General features: G+C 39.4%; 1 protein-coding gene, 1 long non-coding RNA gene and 1 pseudogene across 4 annotated transcripts in view; 1 reads left to right on the top strand and 2 right to left on the bottom strand.

Annotated features, from left to right (window-relative positions):
- Eea1 (early endosome antigen 1) overlaps nt 1–17,849 on the top strand; it is a 196,659-nt gene that overhangs the window by 52,599 nt on the left and 126,211 nt on the right. The window lies entirely within an intron of this gene.
- LOC110349203 (uncharacterized) lies at nt 1,003–12,030 on the bottom strand. The gene is made up of 3 exons (XR_002395020.2): nt 11,556–12,030; nt 11,254–11,376; nt 1,003–1,506 (listed from the first exon to the last, which is right to left on the bottom strand). It is a non-coding gene; the product is annotated as an uncharacterized LOC110349203 (long non-coding RNA).
- Nucleotides 14,882–15,923, bottom strand: LOC101721803 (ribosome biogenesis protein NSA2 homolog pseudogene; annotated as a pseudogene).

Here is a 17,849-nt window from a genome sequence, read left to right as displayed (position 1 = left end):
CTAAAAAATCTTTTTTAAAAATGTTGTTTCAAAGTTTTTAATTTTTTTTTTTTTTTTTTGGTACTGGGGATTGAACTTGGGACCTTGTGCTTGCAAGGCAGGCAGCAGAACCACGGAGCTAAATCCCCAGCCCTGGATCTAAGAAATTTTAAGACCAGAGGCAGGCTGAAGCTACTCCTTGCAGCAAGGTAAAGACAGAAGGTTGCCATGAGAATGAAGTATACTTCCACCATTCGGCTGGGCAAGAGTGTGCAGTTTCCCACATGTTACTGTCTTTTTAAGTCCCAAAGAAACTCCTTCCAGATTCTTGGTGTTCCGAGCAAAGAACTGGACAAGACACGTGAAAAAGGCTGTGAGGATTTAGGGCAGAAAAGAAATACTCTCTGCAGAGTGAGAAAAGGCTCACAGCAGCCACAGGGTTAAATGGTAGGAGTCTCTCATATCTCCTCGTCCTAGATTGCTTTTCTCCCTTGCAAACAAGGCATTTTGGACACTTGTCTCATCAGAAGGTCATTTGGTCTGCTATCAGATCCGAGCTGTCCTACCAATGGGCCTGCTCAGTTTCAAGCCAGACGCAAATGAAAAATTCAAGATAGAACTTTCTGATTGGTCCTCAGTGCAGCCTTTGGGAACTGTGTTCTGCGCCTGAGCTCTGCACCTCCATGATTGACAGGTCAGGCCCACTTGCTCAATGAGTTTTGCCCTGCCTTAATCTCCTATCTCACATGGACCAGAGACGCCGTAGAGATTGACCAACAAAGGGAATACAAGGTCAGACTGTGTACCGTATCCTCCATATTAGTCCCTGTCTTCCAGCTATAGTAGGAGAGAGGGGGAAATTGGGGAAGGGAGGTGGTTTGAATTGGGTGAGAAAATAAAATTTAATTTAGACTGTACTGAAATTTTTCATAGCTAAAAGCAAGACTTTTCTCACTTCCAAGAGTACAATGAAGTTCACTTAGTAAAATTCTGGTTGCATCTTTTATTATCTATGTGACCTTAAGCAGTGCACTCAATTCCTACAAGTCCCATTTCCCCCATCTGCTAAATGAAAATAACAGCAATGATCCCTATTGTTACAAGAAAAATTTAATGAGAGATAAGTGTAAAACATTTAGCAAAGCACCTGGCTCAAGTAAGTGACAGTACTGGCCTAATCAGATTTCCTTTTCATTTCTTGCTACATTTCCATTTTAAGTGACTTTTATGTTATAGTTTGTCTTGTTATATTAATTACATAGAAGTAAAAATGTACTGTGTTAGGAATGTTAACCCTGTGGCACATAATTTGCAACTATGTTTTTCTTACATTCACATTTATTATTTAGCTTTTTATAATACTTTTAAACATACAGAGTTGTTCTCATTTCTAGAATATCAAATATATCAATCTTTCCCATTTAAACATTGTAGGAGTATAATATTTAAAAAGTATAGGTCCCATGATAGAATCAGGTGGATCTCCACGGTGGGCTCCATCTGCATGACCATAAGAAGTTCGACAGCCTGCAGGTGACAGGAGACAAAGCAAACAGAGACTGAGTGAACAGGGTCCCGAAGTGCAGAGGACCACCAAGAGTGTCAGTACTAGTATGCTGGTTCCTGGGAGGGTCCAGGCCCACAGCACAGGGATTCAGGGAGGGACCTGTCAGACCTACAGTGACTGAAAGACTATTCTACAAAGGACCCCAGATTGGAGATGGATCTAGATGTTGGGGAGGTGGATTGGTTAAAGAATCTGATGTCAGGAGGGGGCTGCCAACAGTGTATCCTCCCCTCTGTGAGAAAGGCGAAATATGATAGGAGAGTTGCCCACAGAGGGAATGGAGGTCAGTTCCTGTGAGGGACATGGTGGTGGTTTTGCTCTGTAGCCAGGCAATCTTAAAGGTGAGGGAGATGCTGGATCCCAGGGTGCCCGTGGGCTCATGGAGGAAGGCTTGGTTCCAGAAAGTCAGTCATCTGTGTATAGAGGGGAAGTCTTCATGGTGTGATCATCGGGGGCTGGACATGTAATGTTTCAGGAGATGAGAGGGAAAAGAGAAAACATGAAGACGAAGTAATGGCCTGTCTCACTGAGTACGAAGCCCAAATGCTGGGAGAGTGATAACTCCAGGTGTGATGATTGGAGTCTTTTATTTTTAACATAGATTGAATGTTTTCAAATAGCTATGGTATTTTTTTTTCCCAAAACGAAGAATGAAAGAGATTGAGATATTTGTAGGCCCTATTCCTTTGTTCTCTTCTTTTTCATCATAGTACCATATATATTGGAAGGAGACCTTACAGAGGGAGAGTCTAAGAACCCCCATAAGGGTCCTGTGCCATCAAGGTTAGGGAATTAGAGATGTAACCTGTTCCACAGAGAGATAATTTTGTCTTTTTTTTTTTTAATTAATTTTATTGGTACATTTTAGGTGTACAATTCATTTACATTTATCTTGAGTGTTTGTCCCTGTACATGATATATCTGGGTTCTTATTTTTTTCCCCATTACCTGTGTGCCCTTCACCCCCTCTACCCTACCCTACTTACATATATTTCATTTCCATTTTTTTTCTTTTCTCATAGTTTTTCCTTTCCCTCTTTTCCTTTCCCCTTCCCCTCCCTTCACTCCTTCATTTTTGGACCTTTTTTCCTATTTCAAACTTTCAATTATTCATTTTCATCATTTTAACCCTTGTTTACACTATCAGTTTCTCACACTAGAGAAACTATTCAATATTTACACGTGTGTCCTATTTATTTCACTTAAGAGTATGGCCTCGATATGTATCCATTTAGCTATAAATGACTCTAGTTTTTCATTCTTTATGGCTGAGTAGTACTCCATTTTATAAAAAAACCACATTTTCTTTATCCAGTTTCCAGTTGATGGGCACTTGGCTGCTTCCAAGCTTTAGCTATTACAAACTGTGCCTCTATAAACATGGGTGCACATATATCGCTTTGGTATGATTCTTTTAATTCTTTGGGGAAGATACCCAGCAGGAGAATAGCTGGGTCATATGGGACCTCTAGTCCTAGTTCTTTGAGGTATCTCCATACTGACTTCCACAGTGGTTGCACCAGTCTGCACTCCCAACAACAATGGAGAAGGGTTCCTTCCTCCCCACCACCCTGCCAGCATTTGTTATTGGTTGATTTCTTGATAACAGCCATTTTTTCTGGGGTGAGGTAGAATCTCAGGGTTGTTTTCATCTGCATCTCTCGAATGACCAGTGATGTTGAACATTTTTTCATATATTTGTTTGCTGCTTTTACTTCTTTGTCTGAGAAATGTCTGTTCATTTCAGATGCCCATTTTTGAATTGGGTCTTTGAATTTGGGGGGTCTGATTTTTTTTCAGTTCTTTATATATTCTAGATAGTAGTCCTTTGTCTGAGGTACAGCTGCTAAAATTTTTTCCCCATATTGTAGGTTGTCTGTTAGCTCTGTTGGTGGTTTCTTTTGCAGTGCAGAAGCTTTTTAATAAGATGAGATCCCAGTTGCTGATTCTTTCTGCTAGTTCCTGTGCTGCTGAGGCTTTGTTCATGAAGTCTTTTCCTATGCCAATGTCTTCAAGAGTTCAACCTAACTTATCTTCCAGCAAGTTTAGTGTTTCTGTCTTAATATTTATATCTTTAATACACTTCGATCTTAGTTTAGTGCATGGTGATAGGTATGGGTCTAGTTTTAATCTTTGGCCGGTTGAAATCCAGTTTTTCCAACACCATTTATTAAATAGGCTATCTTTCCTCCAATGATGGTGGTTGGCTCCTTTGTCAAAGATGAGGTGGCTGAGCATGTCTGGAGTTGTTTCTGGATCTTCTAATCTATTCCACTGATCTTCAGGTCTATTTCTTTGCCAGTATCATGCTGTTTTTATCACAGTAGCTTTGTAGTATAGTTGCAGGTTGGGGTTTGTGACACCCCCAGTCATGTCTCTGTTGCTTAGAATTGCTTTAGCTATTCTATGTCTCTTATGGTTCCAAATGAATTTTTGGATTGTTTTCTCTAGTTCTGTGAAGTATATTGTTGGAATTTCAATTAGCATTGCATTGAATCTATATAATAGTTTTGGAAGTATGGCCATTTTCACTATATTAGTTCTTCCTACCCAGGAGCAAGGGAAGTCTTTCCATTTTCTTATAGCCTCTTCTATCTCTTTTTTCAGAGTGCTGTGGTTTTCAGCATAGAGGTCTTTTGCTTCCTTTGTAAGATTGATTCCTAGATATTTCATTTTTTTGGATGCTGTTGTAAAAGGAATTGTTTTCCTAATTTCTCTCTCAGTGAGTCTGTTATTTGTGTACAAGAAGGTTATTGTTTTTTGAGTGTTGACCTTGTATCCAGCTACTCTACTGAATCTGTCAATTAAGTCTAGAAGCCTTCTGGCAGAGTTTTTTGCATCTTCTATGTAAAGTATCATATCATCAGCAAATAATGACAGTTTAACTTCTTCTTTTCCTATCTTTATTCCTTTTATTTCTTTCTCTTTTCTAATTGCTGTGGCTAATGTTTCCAGAACTATATTGAACAGGAGTGGTGATAGTAGGTAGGCATCCTTGTCTTGTTCCTGATTTTAGCAGGAATGTTTTCAGTTTTTGACCATTTAGTATGATGTTGGCTGTTGGTTTTTCATAGATAGCCTTAATCAGGTTAAGATAAAGAACTTCTAATCCAATTTTCTGTAGGGTTTTTTATCATGAATGGGTGCTGGATTTTGTCGAATGCTTTTTCTGCATCTATTGAGATGATCATATGGTTTTTGTCCTTGACTCTGTTAATATGATGTATTACATTTATTGATTTACGAATGTTGAAACATCCTTGCATCCCTGGGATAAATCCGACTTGGTCAGGGTGTATGATCTTCTTGATGACCCTCTATATTCTGTTTGCCAGTATCTTGTTGAGGATTTTTACATGTATGTTCATTAGGGAGATTGGCTTGTAATTCTCTTTTTGGATTGGGTCTTTCCCTGGTTTTGGAATCAAAGTAACACTTGCTTCCAGAAAGGAATTTGGAAGTATTGCTTCCCTTTCAATTTCCTTGATGAGTTTAAAGAGTAATGGCATTAGTTCTTCTTTAAATGTCTTGTAAAATTCAGCAGTGACTCCATCTGGACTTGGGCTTTTCTTTGTTGGTAAATATTTTATTACATTTTCAATTTCACTCATTGTAATTGGGGTGTTTAGAATTTCTATATCTTCTTCATTTAACTTTGGCAATTCGTATGTATCTAGGAATCTGCCCATTTCTTTTCTGTTTTCCATTTTATTGGAGTAGAGGTTCTCAAAGTAGGTATTGATGATCCTCTGGATTTCTGTTGGATCTATTGTGCCTTCACCTTTTTCATTCTTAATTGCATGTATTTGTGTCTTTTCTTTCCTTTTTTTGATAAGGTTGGCTAAAGGTTTATCAATTTTATTTATTCTTTCAAAAAATCAACTCTTTGATTCATTGATTTTTTTGTATTGTTCTCTTAGTCTCCATTGTATTGATTTCTGCCCTGATCTTTATAGTTTCCTCTCTTGTATGAGCTTGGATTTGTTATGCTCTTCTTTTTCCAGGAGCTTGAGGTTCTGCATTAGGTTATTTATCTGTGTTTTCTCTGTTTTCCTAATATGGGCATTCACTGCTATGAATTTCCCGCATAGAACTGCTTTCATTGTGTCCCATAGATTCCTGTATGTTGTACTGGCATTTCCATTTACTTGTAGAAACTGTTTAATTTCTTCTTTAAAGACCCATTGGTTGTTCAAGAGGGTGTTATTCGGTTTCCATGTGTTTGTTGGGGTTTTGCGGTTTCTTATGTTATTGATCTCCAATTTTATTGCACTATGGTCTGATAATATACAGGGGGTAACCTCAGTTCTTTTACATTTACTTAGACATGTCCTATGAGCTAGCATGTGGTCTATTCTGGAGAATGACTCATGTGCAGCCAAAAAGAATGTGTTTTCCAATTTTGTGGGGTGGAACATACTGTAAACATCTATTAAGTCCATTTGTTCAATAGCTTGGTTCAGTTCTAGAATTTCCTTGTTAACTTTTTGTCTAGATGATCTGTCTATTTGTGATAGTGGGGTATTGAGGTCCCCCACTACAACTGTGTTAGTGTTTATTTGGTTTTTCATGTCTATTAATATTTGTTTTGTATAGTTGGGGCATTCATATTTGGTGCATATATATTTAGGATTGTCATCTCTTCCTCTTGGATTGTTCCCTTCACAAGGATATAGTGACCATCTTTGTCTCTCTTAATTAGTTTTGGTTTGAAATCCACTTTGTCTGCAAATAATATTGCTACCCCTGCTTTCTTCTGGGTTCCTGTGGCATGGAGAACTGTTTTCCATCCTTTTACTTTCAGTCTATGAGTTTCTTTTTGAATTAGGTATGTTTCTTGTATACAGCATATTGTTGCATTTTCCTTTTTAATCCATTCTGCCAGTCTATTTCTTTTGATTGGTGAATTGAGGCCATTAACATTGAGGGTTATAATTGATAGATATTGATTTATCCTTGTCATGATGTTTTACTTTTGTTGGCTCTTTTATTTCTTATTTTTTTCCCCCTTTCTCTTTAGTGTCTTACCTTGCCTGGTGGCTTCCCTCTATTGGGCCTCATGGAGTTGTGGCCTTCATTGCTTTTTTCTAGGATATTGTTTAGAATTGCTTGTAGTGCTGGTTTGGTGTTCATGAAATTTCTCAGGTGTTCTTTGTCATGGAAGTATCTAATTTCCCCATTGATTTTGAAAGATAATTTTTCAGGATACAACAGTCTAGGTTGGAAGTTATTTTCTTTTAGGGCTTGAAATACTTCACTCCAGGCTCTCCTTGATTTGAGGGTTTGTGTTGAGAAGTCTGCTGTGATTCTGATGGGCTTTCCTTTGTAGGTGATTTGTTTCTTTTCTCTAACTGCTTGTAGGATTTTGTTTTTCTGTTGGGTTTCTGGGATCTTGACTATTATATGTCTAAATGTAGATTTTTTTTGATCATGGCTAGTTGGAGTTCTATATGCTGCACTTATCTGTATGTCCAATTCTCTACCTCTGTCTGGGAAATTTTCCACTATTACTTCTGTGAACAGTTTTTTTATGTTGTGCTTTCTCCTATTTTTTCATGGACTCCTATTAGTCTTATGTTATTCTTCTTTGCATCGTCTAGCAGTTGTTAGATTGATTTGTTGTGGTCCCTTACTATTTTTAAGAAATCTCTCTTTTCATGGTCTCTAACTGCGATTCTATCTTCTACATCTGATATTCTATCTTCAGATTCCCTTAATCTGCTGTGGATACTTTCAGTGGAGTTTTTGATCCCCTGAATGTCTGTTTGAATCTGTTTCATGGATTCCATTTCTTTCTTATGTTGGGCGATCATGGTTTCCATTTCTTTCTTATGCTGGGTATTCATGGCTTCCAGCATGTTTCTGAGCTCATCTATTTTCTTTTTATCTGTTTCTCTTCTAGATCCTCTAATCATGTCTTTCACTCTTCTCACCATCTCTGTAGATATCTGGGAGATTATTTCTGCTTTGAATTTTTCTACAGCCTCATTCATCTGTTTTGTTACTTCCTGTGCTATCAGTTCAGGGTATCCAGGTGGTTTGTTATGGGACATTTCCATCTCATTTCCCCCAGGATTTACCCTTGGTGGAGTGGAAGTCTGAGTTTGTGCCTTGCTTAAATGTCTTCTCATTTTTGTTTTTGGTACTATCCTTGGTTTAACTCCTGAGTTGATAGTTTGAAATTGCTTATTGTAGGTATCTTTGTTGCTTATAATTAGAACCCTTATGGAATGATGGCTTCTCAGAGGTGTCTTCCAGATATAGCTGGTCTTTAAGTTTTGAGTCTCTAATGACTCTAAGGCTATCTCATTTTCCTTATACTAGGAAGGTTCATTGACTAGATCAATAACAACACTTTAGCCCAAGTGATACAGTCAGCAACACCATTGCATCAAGTACATCTTCAAAAATGAGATTTTGTGGTAGTTATTAATCTATCACCTTTAGCTGTGTGAATTAAATCAAGATCAAGGACCAATCCAACATATAATGAATAAACTCTTCAATATAACAACTTTACCCTTTGGGATGGGGAGTTAGAAGGAATTGGGGAGGGAAGGATAGGTAGGTAGAAGGATAGGGGAATGTTAGCAGTGAGGCCAGAGGACACAGGTGAGAGGAAGAAGAAAATAATAGTAAAATAAAGAAGAACTCCAAATGAGGACCAAAACAGGGACAAAAAGGGAAGATGAACAATGTGGGAGAGAAAGAGAGTGGATGTAACTGAGAGAGAAAGGAAGGAGAAAAGAAAGAAGAAAAGAAAAGAAAAAAGGAGAGAAAAACAAATATTTGCAAAGAGTAGAAAAAAAATTAAAGACAAAAGGAGCAAAAGAAAAGAAAAGAGAAAAAAAGCAAACTAATAATAGTAATTTGGGGAATAAAAAAAACAATGAAGATGTAGGGCTTCTTTCAGGGTATGTTTCTGCTGTCACGATAGACAACGTGGGTAGCAGGGTGCAAATATAAGTCAATGAGTCTCAGCAAGCTAGTCACAGACCCATGAGATTCAGGCAGATTTCTGGCTGCAAGTCCCAAGTTGAGCTCCCTGTCCTCCTGTAGGGTTGAACTCTGCAGAGTTGTATTGCAGGTTCCAGCTGCCCTTCCCCTGAAGATAGTCCTGGTCCTGATGGGAGGTGAAGATGACTCCAATTTACCCAGTACAGTGGTCTGGTGGTCCGGTGTTCTGTGCGTCTTTGTAGTGTGGAACCAGGTGGCTGTACAGAGAAGAGGCCAGAGGAGTGGGGGTGGGGGGTGTCCAGTGGATTGCTGCTGGGGCGCAGGCTGATTCGGCATGTTCCGTGCAACTCACGACATTGCTATGGCGTCCGCAGACCTGCCTGTCTGCAGTGGGCTGATTCAGCGTGTTCCATGTGACTCGCGACCTCGATAGGGCATCGGCAGACCTGAGATAGTTTTGTCTTAAGGGAGTATTTTTCTAATTGGAGAACTGAGGCTGAGGCCCTCTTCTAATTTTGTCTCTCGGTAGCAATGCCAGGAGTGGGTGCAAAAGGTCAGATGGCACATTTTTGGGGTCTGGGATTCAAAGGAGTCCCAGTTTCTGAAGGTGTATTTTAAGACCTGAGACCAAGCTTTCTATTTTTTAAAAAAACGTCAAAGGGAGAGAGGGGATTTCTTGTTTTCTCTGTTGAAGTAGTCCCTGGCCAAAGTGTCTGTTGGCTACCTGTGAGGCCCTAGTTGCAAGTGATTACAGACTAGGATCAAGATGGAGGGTATCAGATTAGTCAGTTCGATCAGCAAAATGCCCTTCGACTTCCCTTGTGTCCATGAAGCCCTTTGCTTGTGGTCAGAAGTTGGACGTCCTTTACCCAAAAGAAGTGAAATACCCTCTCTGTAAGTGAAACTGAAGGTTAGTTGTTAAACTCTCTTATGTGCCGAAGGGCAATCAAGGCTAAAGTGGGACAGGGTCCTGGCAGACATAAAGCCAGGAATGCAGTTATTTAAGCATTGTTTTTAGGGCTGGATTTACCATCAAACATGAACTCAAACCAGAGTTTTCAACCAGATTGAGGTGGTCACCTGTATATTGGGCTGTTGCTAGCATGTGCCCCTTACATTGTTCCCACCTAAGAGGACAGGAAATTTTACTCAGCTGTGGTGTCCCTTGTCTTTGCATCTCCAACACAGGAGACAATAAAGGAGGACCACTGCTGACCATCAGATGAGAGAGGGGAGCTGGGATCTGGGGAGGGGTGATTAAGATCTGAGAGTCATTGTAATAGCTGTTTAGCCATCTAAGAGCAAAAACTTAAAACAACCAAACACATATTTTAAAAATAAACTTTATCCTCTAAAAACCTTTCTTGATATACTTGGACCTCCTAGTTTTTCCGCTTTTCTTTTTTTTTTTTTTATCATGGTAGGGCAAAATCTTATCATATAAAATCTTCCCCTACCAAAACTATATCTTTATAACTTTTTAATGTATTTTTTCCATCTTACTGGTTTCTTTCTGCAACAAGCCTAGTGGCTTGTTTTATAACATCCCTAGTACATTTCTTTCCTCTTGCTCCAAAGTGGGTTTATAGATCTTTGCATTGTAATGAGGACCGGCTGACCAACAGATCTCTAAGCTGCCTTGAATAGCATCCTTATCTAAGCCCAAGCAGAAGGGAGCAGAAGAGCAAGTTAATCCCATAATTATAGTTTAAGAATTATCCCAATGCACAAGAAATGTTTTAAGCATGTCAGTTAGGGAGAAAAAAAACCCCACCAACTTAAATTGGAATCTAAAAGTTAATTTATCAGCTGAGGTTTGTCCCAGGGGGCTCTTATTAAATTCTTGGAGTTTGCCAGGAAGGGTTGTTCCCTAGCCTGGCATCCCTAGAGAGGAGCTGACCCCAACTTTGCTTTCTGTCAGGACCCAGTGCAGGCTGCATACCACTCAAGAGCTATTTTTTCCATTGACATCAGAAATGAAAGCCAGAGTCTTTGTTTAAAAGAACCCCTTTACCTGCCATTTTGGAAGCTAGGAGGGCAATCTGACAGGTGAGGGTGTTGGAAGAAGAGTTTGACAGGAAGAATGTGGCCCAGAAGGGAGACAAAGGCAAGGCCTCCAGAACTCACAAGCAACCAGGGCAAAACCTTCAGAGTTCAGGAAAATATTGTATGACAAAGACATTTTATCATTTCGTTGCACAAACATAAAACACAAACCTAGCTGATGCGGGGAGTTGCGTGTCCCATGATTGAGTTGTCCTTTTATGGGAGTTTTTTGAAAAGACCAAAGCCCTAATGGATTTTATCTATCTGACCCAGGCCCACAAGAGTACAACTAGACAATTAAGATGAAACAACAAGATATACACTCTTTCTTTCCTTTTGGCTTAGCTTGCCAAGGACAGGAGTCATGATAGATAAAGGTGCTCTGTTCCCTCTAATGCCTGTGGAGCAATATGTCTGAGGACTGTCAGCCACAGAGACAAAGCGCACTAAGGTCTGAGATCACTTCCTTGCCAGCAGAAGGATCAAATTGGGAAGGAAAATGAGGCAAGACTGGACCGAAGTTCCCTCCCCCCATGTTAGAGGGGGATCAGTTCAGCCCGTATCAGTGAAACCCATCCCCTGAGATGCCAAGATCAGCAACTGTGCTAACCACCTTCAATTAGCCAGTGGGGTCCTGGTACTGTGCTGAGCAGAACGCTGCAGCGTCAAAGGAAGGAGCATAGGGAAAAGACGTCTTCACTTACCTTCCCTTGGAATCCCCGCTGAGCCCCAAATTATGTTACAGGAAGGTCAAGGAGATGGTCCACAGTGATGAAGAATGGAACCATGGGCAGAGGAGGCAGGGCACAAGCAAATTCAGTCAAAAGCTACACAGACAAGAAAGTAAAAGACATAAAGGGAGGGAAGCAAAGATCTTGTTAGCTGGGAGGGATTCTGAGTGGGACACCCATGAGGCCCCTTTGTGTAGGGGTTTCTAAGGGATTTAGAAGGCAGCTCTTGCCATTGTGTAAGTGATATAATCTCTATCCTATAGGAGACCACATACCTTTTAAGATGCAATCTATGTATGCAGTGTTCATGCCGTGTCCATAGAGGGCCCATGCACCCTTGAGCCGATGGCCTGTCTGCTCATGCTCTGGCGAGGTCTCAGACAGCGGAGGGACAGCTGACAAATGTTTCTGTAAGGCCCCTGGAGAGTGGTGGTGACTCAGCAGACTCCATTCTGGGCTTCCTGGCTCTATTTCAGGGCCGTTATCCTTACTGCCTAATAGAATCTTGGCTCCTGTCTCATTGATTCCTCTTATACTATTATCTCTTCATCAAAAGAGGGACAGGAGATTCCAATACCAGAGCTTGGCTGTCCGTCAGGCAACTGACTCGCTTTACTTTTTAATTTGCTTTAGGTTCATCCACTTTACATTTTTCAAAGAAAGGATTTGTGTTTTAAAAGCCTCATGAACCACTCCCTCCTTTTTTTTAAACCATTTATTCATCCCATGCGTATTTTGGAGTACTCTGTATATGCCAGGCAGTTTTCTGCACACTGAGAATATAGCAGCATGCAGAAGAGGAAATGCCCTACTTTTCTATTCTAGTGAAGGAAGCAGTCAATAAACAATGTCACTGTGTAAAATACGCAATCTCGTTGAGATAATTAGTAAAGATAGCTGTAAGAATACACAGTAAATTGTGCCCATAGTGATGTTAATAATCCTGGTGTAATAGCAGTGCAAACAACCTTTGTTCCATTGAGATGAGGATAGTTTGTGTTGTGTAAAATAAATTACAGCCCAACACTTAGTGTTACTGCCATATGGAGCATTATCCTGCTTTTGTGTAAATTAGTAATCTTATTCTAGCATTTTTTTCCCCAGTGACTATAAGTGCATCTGTCAGTTCTATTACCCTTTGATTTGGCTTTATCATCCTGCTTTCTCTCTTATTCATAAGCTCTTTGACTTTTTAGATATGTACCATTAGAGCCTTGGTTTTTAGCCTTTTAAAAATTACACATTGAAGCCATGAGCCAGGGTGGCTCATGCCTGTAAGCCCATCTACTGGGGAGGCTAACTGGGGGAATGGAAAGTTCAAAGCCAGTGTGGGCAACATAGCAAGACTCTTCCTCAAAAGGGTTGGGGATACAGCAGTGGTCTCTGGATTCAATCCCTAATAACACAATAAGCAAATGACAACCACAACAGAAAAAGCCAATCAAACCAAAATTGAAACCAAAACCAAACCACACCCAACCAAAACAACCCTCTCCATCACTGATGTACAGAATACAATTAGTAGCTTTCTAATTTGCCACTTAACTTCAATGAGCAAATAAACAAGTATTTAAAATAAAAGCAAATTAAAAATGAAATTTTGTAGATTGTTTTTTGTTTGTTTGTTTTAAGACAGTCTTGCTATGTATTTCAGGCTTCCCTTGAACTCATGGCAATCTTCCTGATTCAGCCTCCTGAGTGCTGAGATTACAGGAGTGCACCACCTTGCTCTGCTCATGGACTGAGCTTTTGAACAGTCTAATGTTGATGAAGGGATTAAGAATGGAAATTATGAAGACCACACAGTTATATATGATGAAATCTATGGGGAGGTTTTAAAAATATATAGATAAGTAAGTAAATAAATAAAACACACAACCTCACAAAATAATACTAGCACGAGTAGTACGTTAGTATTCACAGATTTGAAATCCTTCACAGGACAGGCTCTGACATCAGGCTGCCTGCTTTCCCATCTTGGCTCAATCACTTCTTGGTATTTGGCAAGTTACTTAACATCTCCAAACCTGGCTTTCTATCTCACAGGACTGTTGTGAGGAACAACAACTAATGTAAGAATGATAAATAAGGAAGAAGCTTAGAACAGTGCCATCAAGTGCTCAATAACTCTTAGCTACAAGGACTCTATTTAGTTATTTTCTCTTAGCAATGAAAAGTTACAGTATGTAAGGTATGTAGCCAAGTAAGGAACCATTGCAAGCTCCTATCTTACCCAGAGACAGGCATGGCAGTACACACATAACGCCAGCACTTGGGAGGCTGAGGCAGGATTGTTGGGAGCTCAAGGCCAGCCTGAATTATACCCTGTTTCAGAAAGCAAAATAAAACAGCAAGAAACTCATCCAGTGTTTGTAATGTTCAATAGGGTAATGTTTCTCAACATTGAACACTTTGACTTACTAACGTTTCTTTCAAATCAAAATGGATAGTCCTATATTTTTTCCTTATTTTATTGAATTACAGAACATTTTACAACTATGGAAAATTTCATTGTCCAGTCAAAGCTACATAACAAATTGTACTTCTCTTGCATGAAAAAAGAGCATCCTAAGATACACGGTCACTTGACCAAGCAAGTTATAATACTATGGAAACCTCTGGTAGGCATTTATTTAGAGGATTTATACTTATCCCAAACTTTAGTAGTCAATACTTCTCCACACCGAAACAAGCCAAAAGGTTAAAAACACAACAAAATAAAACCAAACAAAAATAGATATGGTTTCCTTTAAACAGTTAGCACATTTATTCAAGCCAATTTTCCAGTGAGGTCTGAAACTATTATGCAGGCTTGAAAAATGACTCGGTCGATCCAACTGTCTGAAGTCTTGAAAAATGACTGGCTCTTTCCAAATATCGAGGATACAATGGTCCCTTTATTCTATTCTACCTCACAGTATTTTAAATTCAGCAAGTTTCTCAATATGGAGGAAGAAAATAGTTATTTTCCTCTTTTCAACTTAAAATTGCTCCACTACAGGGTTGGACTGGAATCCAGCCTCTCTCTCTCTCTCTCATTGGTCCAGTATATTGGTTATACATAATCTCAGAATTTTTCTTCAATATACAGCAGAAGAGAATTTAAATATTTTTTCCACTTACATCCCACTGCAAATCTCAATTATCCATTAGCTTTAAATTTTCCCCACTGTTTCATAATAGAAAAAGATCATATGCCAGGTGCGGTGATGCATATCTGTATTCCTGGTACTCTGAGGCTGAGGCAGGATGATTGCCATGAGTTCGAGGCCAGCGTGAATTATAGAGTGAGTCTCTGTCAAAAATCAAACCAACCAACCAAACAAACAATCTGGTATACACAGTACAGTTTCTTGTGAAATGTGGATTTGGGCAATTTAGTCATTTTTCTTGAAGGCCGCACTGTGCTTCACAACCTGGAGAAAGGCAGTAGGGAACTAAAAAAGAAAAGGTGTATTTTCTCAAAGTTGATCTTTAATTTTTATTATTTAATCAAACAAATGTCCATCTAATATATTTCCAAAATCTTTCAATAAACTTTATTTTTGGGTCCTATAGCCAAGTAACCTTATAATGCTTATTAAAGCATTATCCTGACAAGTTTTTTTTTTTTTTTAATGTTCTTACAATTTAATAAATAATTCTCTTGATGACTGCAGTTACAAAAGCTGTGGTAGTATTCACAGTAATGGTGGTTTTCCTCATTGGTCTGTAGTCTTCAATAAGTGTAAGAAATTGTATGAAACATCTCTCAAACCAGTAAGACTGCATTGATGCATCCATCATTTTCAGGATTGTTGGTTACCTGGGCATATTTACCCCAAATAACCTTGCCTCCTTGTGTCACAAGGCCCAACTCGCTCATGTTCACTTCAATCACTGTACCTTTGGTAATAACACCCAAAGTTATATATAGTGGTGATGAAGGATTTTTTTTTCACACCAAGTATTGGCAGGCAAAAGGTGGCTTTCAGTTCAGGATGTGTTACATGAGCCTTCTTGAAACGTAAGCCCATTGGCCTAATGAACCTTTCGTATTTTGGTGGTTTTCTTGTAAAGCCATCTCCAACAAAGCAGACTTTAGTAACCATCCTCTTCCATGCCTTCTTTTTTCTCTTTCCAGTTCGAATAACTTTCAATACTTCTGTCTCTCCCTGTGCACGAACTTTGGGGAGAGGGACTTCCCATTTTCCTGCCTTTTCTTTTCTTTTTTGTTTAATCATGTTGGAAAGTACTTTTGCCCGAGACTGTCCCTCTCGGTCTAGCAGATAGGCAGGTACTGCTCCCTGAGGAGTCTTTTCATCATTCTTTGGTTTGGTGTTTCTCTTTTCATGCATCTTGATAGTCTTCTTCATTTGTATTTTCTCGGCATGGCGCTATTTATGGTAGAGCTTAGCCTTTAGGCCAATCATTTTTTTTTGCCTTCTTTGAACGTTCATGAACCTCTCGACTTTCCTCCTTTCTCTTTTTCTCATGGTAATCGAAACGATACCCGTAACGTTTACGGTGTAACTCAATATATTCATTTTGTGGCATGGTGACAGCTGCAAGTCTGCCGGGGGTGGCCTCAGGCACTGGAAGAAAAGTTTCAACTTTGGGATTTCTCAGACACACGACCTGACTCCGCGCAGCCGGAAACAGGAAAGAGTTCCTGACAAGTTTTTAAAATGTGTATAGTGCTTGTTATCTCCCTAATGTTGAAGTGAAACTTTCTTTTAATATCACTTAGAAGTGATAACATAAAAAAAGATTATTGTCACCGGGGATTTAGTTCAGTGGTTCCACTGCCTGCCTTGCAAAGGCAAGCCCGGAGTTCCATCCCCGGTACAAAAAGATTATTGTCATGAGTTATGAAGTAAGTTTTTCTCCTTTAATAAACAAAACTCTCACTCTTCTTTTAGTACAATAGATATAAAGGGGGGTTTCTTTCACCCAGAATATTTTTATACAAAACAATAATTTAACTATTGAAAACAATCATATTCACTAAAATCTATTATCATCTCCATTCTCCTCTCATGCCTCCTCCATGCTCTGTGCTGGCAAGACATTTTCAGATCAGCATTTTACAAAGGAGCATTTATTTGTTTATTTGTTTATTTGAGCCATGACTACAATATACTACTTTAAATTTTCAGACTATTTTAAGTAACCCATGGCCTTAAGCAAAGTACTGTTAGAAGTAGAAGGGCTCTGGAATCTTCTACCAGTGAGTTTCCACTCACCAGGGGAGATGGAAATGCTGTGGGTCTAAACTACACAACTCGCCAACCTAATGATGTCACCTAGGAGGGCCAGCTGGCTGTCAAGAGCCTTCAGGAAGCTTATTGACATTGGTAAATTTACTGTGTTGCAGGCTCTGAGTCTTTGCTTTGTAGGCTCAAAACTTGATTTTTTTTTTTTTTTTTTTTGGTACCGGGGATAGAACTTGGGTCCTTGAGCTTGTGCAGCAGGCAGCAAAAACTTGAATTTTTGTTAGCATGTTTAAATTAAGTTCTTCCCTTGGCAGACTCATCCTATCTAGTTTGATAGAGACTGGACTGTTGTTTTGTAATGTAATAATTTGTCACTTGTGGTTGCAAAATGGGACCACAGCATTCTTTTTTTTTTTTTTGGTACCAGGGATCGAACTTGGGACCATGCGCTTGCGTGACAGGCACAGGAACCACTGAGCTAAATCCCTGGCCCAGCATTCATTCTCTAAAGACAAAACTGCATGGGACTCATAACTGGAATGATAATCATTTACAATCAAAAACTATTGGGAGGACGCATTCAGGTGAAGAGGAAGAGGCAGTTGTGTGTTGAACTTTAGAGGCAAACTTCTTGTGTGGTCTAGTGTTTTGAGTCTGTGACCCAAGGTCTTTTCTACTTTATAACAGGGTTGAGTAGAAAAATGTAAGTATACTCAGACCGTGTCACTCAGTTTGGGAGAGGGAGACCTGGGGGTGAGTAGGAATCAGACAGGTAAAGGATGAGAGCAGGGAACACTCCAGGCAAATGGAAACAGCGTGTGTGGTGTGATCAAAAATAGAGTGAATATGGGCCGGGGATTTAGCTCAGTGGTTCCGCCACTTGCCTCTCAAGCACAAGGACCCGAGTTTGATCCCTGGTACCAAACAAACAAAAAGAAATAGAGCGAATATTCAAAAAAATTTTAAAATTACAATAAAAGACACATTGCCAGTAATCCTCAAAGCACTTACCCACTGTGCTCGCTACTTTCCGAAGCAGTTCCAGAAGTCCTCCTTTGTCTTTAGTTGAACTGTTGTGATGTCCTGAATTGATTCAAAACATTTATGTTTCATGGTCATTTTTTTTGACTTAGGGGAAGGGCCAAAAGTCTCACAGTGTCAGTTCAGGTGAATAATGTGGATGAGGACACACCATAATATTTTAATTTGATAGAAATTTTGATCAGTGAAGGGTAATGAAAGAACATGGTGAATATTTAAATAAGGCAATTATTATTATTATTATTATTATTTTTGTACTGGGGATCGAACTTGGGTCCTTGCGCTTGCGCAGCAGGTGGCAAAACCATTGAGCTAAATCCCTGGAAATAAGGC

The sequence above is a fragment of the Heterocephalus glaber genome, unplaced genomic scaffold, assembly GCF_053883595.1.
Source record: "Heterocephalus glaber isolate CG9 unplaced genomic scaffold, H.glaber_assembly_v1.0 deba00001572, whole genome shotgun sequence".
Taxonomy (NCBI): Eukaryota; Metazoa; Chordata; class Mammalia; order Rodentia; family Bathyergidae; genus Heterocephalus; species Heterocephalus glaber.
Note: the sequence above shows the minus strand (reverse complement) of the source record. Positions and strands in the feature narration are given on the sequence as shown.